Source organism: Condylura cristata, unplaced genomic scaffold (assembly GCF_000260355.1).
Source record: "Condylura cristata isolate star-nosed mole 26May11 unplaced genomic scaffold, ConCri1.0 scaffold00033, whole genome shotgun sequence".
Classification (NCBI taxonomy): Eukaryota; Metazoa; Chordata; class Mammalia; order Eulipotyphla; family Talpidae; genus Condylura; species Condylura cristata.
The window spans coordinates 15,399,545-15,406,715 of record NW_004567134.1 but is presented as its reverse complement, the minus strand read 5'-3'; the positions used below and the strand labels follow the sequence as shown (position 1 = coordinate 15,406,715).

Genomic DNA, 7,171 nt, shown 5'->3' with positions numbered 1-7,171 from the left:
CCGGCGGCGTTCTCCGCGCGCGACCCGCCTCCCCCGGCCGGGAGTGCGAAGCAAGCGAGAGGCTGCAGGGCCGGGAGAGCGCGCAGGCAGGAAGCGCCCAGCGCGGCCTCGGGGAGGAGGGAAAAGCTAACCCAGGAAGTTGCTTTTTCAGGAGCTCGGTTTGGGGCGGGGAGGGCGGAATCCATCATGGAAGCTTCCAGGGAACTTTGCTGGGACTTCACTTTTGGGTTTCAGCGACCCCAGAGCTTGTCGCTGGGGTAGACAGACCACACACGTGTGAGGTTCACTCTTTTTAGTGTATGATAACGTCCACTGCCACTTTAATTGTGTGTTTACATGCCTGGTGGCAATGTTACGCGTACCTTCTTTCATAATCCTCAGAAGGACTCACAGAGAGGGCAGGGGTGGCAATGGCTTTTTACAAAGGCGGGGGACTAACTGGCCCTGGCTCCCAAAATCGTTGGTAGAACTACTTTTTGGAGTATCCCCCCCAATATTATAACTGCCTATAAACAAAGGCGGGGAGAGGGATTATTCAAGAAAAGACGGGTAAAAACTGAGAGCTACTGGAAATGCCGGGTGGGAGATAAGTGTCTTTCTTCTGCACAGGGACACAGGTCACGGTCCCCGCTGTGAGTTACAGGCAAGCGGCACACAGCCATGCCTCTCCAATGCTGTAGAGACTAGGGTTTCGACCTCGTGGCCAAAGCTACTAACGGAGTGACCACTGATAGTCTTCAGCATGTGAACGACACTAACAAAACAGGAAAAAAGTTTCACCCTTGCAGATTACAGCTAGCTCTGGGCGCCATAAATAGGCTAACATTTACTACTGAAGTGTTTCTGGGCCGACCCTGTTGCATGCTATTTGAAGAGTTAGGAATTAGCGGAGGCTGTGTTAAAAGTATAGACAATGGCCTGAATAATAGAGCTGGCTAGTAATGTTGGAAAAAATAATTTCAAGGATCATATATTAAGATAAGCTATAGGGGCTCCCTGTTGGCCTAGGGGTTAAGTCTCAGTGCTATCACCTCATATGACCCACATATAATGAAGCAGACCTCTCCTGTCTCCTCTGCTGCTCCCCTCATCATTGTATTTCAGTAGATCTGCCTGTTCTGCTCCCCACTCCATCACTGGTGAATCATCTTAGCCCCTCTGCACCTCTGGCCGACATCCCAGTTCTTTGCATGAATAAAATAAATCTTTTTTTTTTTAAAGATTTATTTATTTGTGCATACAGAACTGGGGTACAGGCCAGAGGCTCAGGGGCGGCGAGAGGCTTCACCAGAGACAGAGTGGGGAGCAGAACAGGCAGATTGACGAAGTACACTGCTGAGGGGAGCAGCGGGCGGGCCAGGAGAGGTCTGCCGCGCCATGTGGTCTCCTCCGGGGCAGGCGGGAATCGAACTCATGCGGAAGCGGCTTTAGATTCTCAGTGCTGTGCTTTAACCCGCTGCGCCACCAGGGAGGGCCCTAAAATAAATCTTTAAAAAAAAAAAAAACCCACGGGGATTACAACTGAAATGGAAAAATGCACAAAATGATATAAAAATAAACCATTGTATTATTAATAAAAAAAAAAAAGATCAGCAATAGAAGCATTTGTGGTGGCAGCCACATTGAAGCCAATCTTGTACACACACCTGTTGCAGGTGACTGCAATGTTCAAACACTTTTGCCACAAGGATGGTGACAGTGACTGCAGTGGCAGCAGGTGCTAAGACAGCCAGGATTCCACAGCTTTTATCTGGAAGGCTATCGACTCACACTCCACTGCACATTCCAGATACTGAATCATCAGTACTGAAGGATAAGTCCGCCATCAGCCATGCTGTAGTGACTAGTGGGATTTGTCAAGGAAGGCTGGAAGACAACTCTAGAGCATACAGTAATCACAAGATTACTTAAAGATTTAGCCACTCTGCACCTCTGGCCCACACCCCAGTTCTTCTTTGCATGAATAAAATAAATCCTTTTTAAAAATCAGCAATAGAAGCATTTGCAGTGGCAGCCACATTCAAGCCTGCCTTATACACACATCTATTGCAGATTAATGCAAGGCTCAAATACTTTTGTCTCAATGATGGTGATAGTGACTTAAAGATTTAATTTAGAAATTTTCTTTTTTAATTTTAACATTGGTAAATATTGGATTCAAAGGCAACTGATAATTCTGGATACAACTGCTGTGCAAGGAGTTGTCATCAGAAAGCGTTATGAGTCACTAGCATATCCCAAGCAGGCACTTGCAGGCTGCACAGGAGAGTCCTGCAAAGCTTTGAAAAATCACGATGCTGAGACTCTGTCCCAAATTAATCTAGGCAAAAGGGGTGGGGCCCAGCCTTAGCATCTTCTTTCAAAGCATCCCAAGGGGTTTCTAAGATGCTGCCAAGGTTGAGAACCACTGCTTTATCTGCAAGGGGCAAATCACCTGCTCTAGGAAGGCTTCATTTGATACACTTATTTTGAGGTTTTTCTCCATGCAACATGGTGATTTAATCAGATTGAAACAATACAGTCATAAAGATATGAATGAAACAGTAACTTCCCTTAGCCACTCAGTATCCCTTACACTGTGGCTCAGCCCTGAGGTGAACCTCTAAGGGACACAGTCCCACAGGGATACTCTGACTTGTCTTTAAAATGACTGTCACCAGCCCCCTCCCCCACTGAGGCCTTCCCAAGGATGAGGTATGCAATGGGGTGCTTGCTACTCAGGTATGAGCCACCCAGGAGCTCAAGAACTGATTGTTACAGTCTTGTGTCCGCAAGATGGACACAGAGTGACCATCCAGACACTTTAACAACACTTTGAAAGGGGTGCTTTATGTCTCTGAAATCCTCCCAGTTTGGGGAGCGGGTCTAGCCCAGGAAAGCCCCATCCCAGTTCCCTCACACATTTTGCCTTGTGTTTCAAGCACAATGAATAGTTACACTTATAAGCCACATTATTCCCTTCCTCAAACTTTCAACCTGTCTACTCTGCAAACACCCATTCTTGCCAACACTTATTAGGTGGGCCTCTGTGTTGTCATTCCCACCAGCTCCCACCCAGCCCAGTCCAGTAGGCCAGGGCCAGGGCCAAACCCCCTTCACCATCTCACAGTTAGTCTCCCTGGCAGGCTGTGGAGAAAAACTTACTGAATAGGAAGTAAGATGAAAACATCTCAAAGATAGAGTCTCTGTTCACCCACCCTTGCTCCCAGTGATCCCTGGACTGGCTGAATAGGTGTTTTTCAAACTGCCTTCTTGTCAGCACCTTTGGGGGACCATCACTACTCACATTTGGGGGGGGGGTTACCTAAATGTTGGTGGCACTTCCCAGGTACAACTGACATGTGCATCTAAAAAATCCTCAAGTTCACTCTTAGGCCATGTATTCATAATCAAAGTACCAATGGCAGTAGTTTTAAGGACATTGGAAAGATGGCTCTAAATTTTACCCATAAAATATCAAGAAGGGCTTTCTTTTAAAAATGAAAATATGTGAACTACTGGATATTTAAAACAAACCAATGAACCTCTTTAAGGCTAGACTGTATATAAAATAAGTAGTACTACATAGATATGGTCTTTATGTTTTAACATAAAAACTTTAAAACTGAGTATATGCAGACTTATATGAAATAGAGGGACATATCTAAACATATCTTAAATCATAGAAAGAAGTTAGAAAACATTGAAAATTTGCATATGCACATTTCATGTTTTTGTAAAGCTAGGGAAAGAGGAAAACAAGAGACAGAAGACTGCATCAGTACTATGTCATAGTAGATGAAGGCTAAGTAGAAAGAAAGGAAAAAAGAACCTATTTTTAAAATGAGCAAAGAACATGAGGAAAAAGAATGGCTGATACATTTTAAAAACACAGATATATCCAGATCATTCTAAAGAAATAGAAAATTATTTTACATGTACCAAATGAAGAAGAAAAGATATTTTCAATCGCACTCAATATTGCCAGGGTGAGACACCCTGGGGTCCATGCTCACTGGCTGGAAAGGAAAACAGAGCTTTTCTACCAAGCAGCCTGGCTCCCCTGGGACACCTCAGAGCAGACAACATCCACAGTCTGACCTTGCACTGACCTCTACTTCTCTTTGAGAAGTATGTCTTAAGAAAGCAGTAAGATTTGGGCAAAGACTTACAGAAAGATTGCTATTATACATATATTCAAAAGGACATAAACTTGAAAAGCCATGAACAGAAAGATGAGAATATAATAAAACTGTAGTATGTCAATGACAGAATAGTATGTATATTATGCAGCCATTAGAATTCCTTCAATAATATATAATTACACAAAGAAATGGTCTATGCTTGTTTCAGGGGACAATATTACATGTTAACTGAAAGCAAGAAAACAGCATACGAAAGCTTGTACACCACACCCCAGTTCTGTGGAAGTAAGGATATACCCATACACAGGGGGAAGGATATACAGGTACTGCACCAGTTAGAAAGAACACCAACAGGTTAATAGTGTCTCTCTTTGTGTGGTGAGAATTCTGTACATTTTTCTGTATTTCCATTTTAACTACAGAGAATATATTCCTTATGCCATTCAGATGAAGCCAGTTTCTCACTTCCAAGCACTGCATGAGAAAATGGCCAGACTGAGGCCATGGGTTGTGTGGGTTTCCTTTTAACACACCAAAATAATGTCCTTTTGAAAAGTTTTTTCCTCCTCTACTTTTTTAATTACTTTAACCTAATATGTGAATACTCATAATCATCAAGGAGGACTTTATCAAAGGAAGAAATTGGTGTTCAGTTAATCAAGAACTCAGGTGTAAAATGTCCTCTCTAAGAGCATCCCTAAAACCGGTTAAGAAGGCTCCTCCTCTATGCAGTGAAAAGTAACGATAACAATGATTATGCTGTTGCCTATAACATACTCCACTGGTCAAGCAACTTTCACTGTTGTATCTAATTATTTTAATTACTAAAACAAGTTGTGAGAAAGGAAGCATAGTCAAGGTTTATTGAGTGGTATGAAAGATTTGAACCAAAGTTCCTCTCCTTTTAGTGTTTAGAATCCAAAGCTCTGTGGTTCCTTAAAGACCTAACCTTCTCCAAGACCCACATCAGCCAGAATTAGAATTAATCTCTTTGTTCCACCATATTTTAGGTTTATACAGCAATCAATATGAAACAAGGCAGGTTATGAGATCATTTATGTATCTCTCCCCCACCAGATTTTAAGAATGCTTTGCACACAGTGTGTGTCTTTGAACTTTAAAAATCAAAACAAACTTCAAATGCCTCAAGTATCAGTGATGTGAACCTGAATTATCTATTACATTTACAATGTTGTTATATTTTCTTTAAAAGAAATAATTCCTAAATATATTACAAAATATTGATTATCTTTCCAACCTGTGGTTACTCACACTAAAATAAAAGTTTTATGTCAAGTTATTCACAAAAGCAAACACCATTATGTCTTAACATTGATTGCTTATATAAGAGTAACCTTTGTAAGCTAAAAAATCCTCAACTGCAACTAAGCAATACTCATTTACCATAAAATAAATATAATTTTTAAAAAAGCTCCCAATGGGTCTTCACATTAACGACTTAAACTTTCAATACAACAGCACCATCTGGAGGTGAATTTTAAATTGCAACGACCATTTTGGGAAAGCAAACTGCCTAACTGGGTGGTTCTGGTCCTATGTAATTGTATTTTAAACACATTTGACCTCATCTTTAACTTCCAGTTTAATCTGCCTTCACAGGACCTTGCTGTGCAACATTTTTCTCCCTCTAGAGCTACCCTTTGAATCAGTTATCATCCAACCCAGAAAACACACAGCATACCACTTATCTTATTTAATCAAGTTACAGCAAATACGTTTGAAACCTTGAAACCCTAAATTTTGAAACATTAAAGTGAGATATAACAAAGCCAAGTGATATCTAATTACTGAATAGAAACTGCTTTATTAACAAGAATCTAGAGTTATAAAAAGCATTTTTAAGTACAGGTTCAGATGTTTTAAATAAATCAGAATAAATAAATAAATATAACAGAGAATGGAATTTAATCAATTTCCATTGCCAAGAAAGGAAGACTTTCTTGCAAAATACTATAATTTGCTAGTTTTACAACTAATGTCTTCTGTGCTTTACAACACAAGCATTTCTTGCAAACAAAAATGATTATTTTACTAGTTTTCATTACTATGGAAATTCTAGTTTATTTAATCCTACTGAGAGAATGCCAAAAAAATTATTATAATATTCACATTCTTGGGAGTTATAATTATCTGTAGACAAGTTTCTGCAAGACTGTCTTGAACCTGGGGCCTTTGACACTGGTGCGGCTACACGTACCCACCACGTGCGGCCAGAGCCCATGGCTGCGTTTCCACACACTCACACTTAGGAGCCGAGGCCTTAGGTCATAGAGTAAGCACATTTTCAGCCAAAGGAGATAAGACTGAGCAGTTTTCTAAAGAGCTGTGCCCATATGCAGTCTTGCCAGCAGCTGTGGAATTCAGGTGGCCCCACAATCAGGTCCCATCATCTTCATCCCCATCACAATGATCAGGAGCAGATGGCTGTTCTGTGGACTTGTTTTGTTCTTCTCTGACCGGTACTAAGTCTTCCAAATCATTAAGCAATGCAGACATGGGACTCACCTAGCATAGGAGAGGTTAGGGCTGAGGCTCTCAAACCAGGCGATGACCTTGCTTCTCTCCCTGGGGACTAAGCATGCCTGGGGGCACAACTTGGGGCTACCGGCATCCAGGGGATGGAGGCCAGCTACACTGCCATGCATCCTACAATGCACAAGACACAGCTCACAGCAAAGGTTCATACAGACCAAAATGGCAACAATGCCGCCATCATTTGACCCTGGTTTGAGCAAAGAATTTCTGGAATGCTGTAGGGCTTTTCATGAATTTTTAAATTCTTTAGAGTTTTTCTCCTTCACTGTGTACTGGGTGACTGGTACAACTTCAGAGGCCAATTTCCTGTTGTCTTAAACTGTTGTCACCTTCTCCCTAATGCTAAACACACATGCTGTGGGCAGGTGGGTGGAGACTAACACTGGACAGTGCAGTATCAGACCAGCTAAGTAACTTGCCCAAACACAAAGAGGCAGCACCAGGTGATGGGATCCCCAATACACCCAGTCTTAGCTAAAAAAAAAAAAAAA

The 7,171-nt window shown here is 41.8% G+C and overlaps 1 protein-coding gene across 1 annotated transcript in view; it reads right to left on the bottom strand.

Moving 5' to 3' along the window:
- VGLL4 (vestigial-like family member 4) overlaps positions 1-7,171 on the bottom strand; it is a 113,074-nt gene that overhangs the window by 58,227 nt on the left and 47,676 nt on the right. The gene's annotated exons all lie outside the window — the stretch shown is intronic.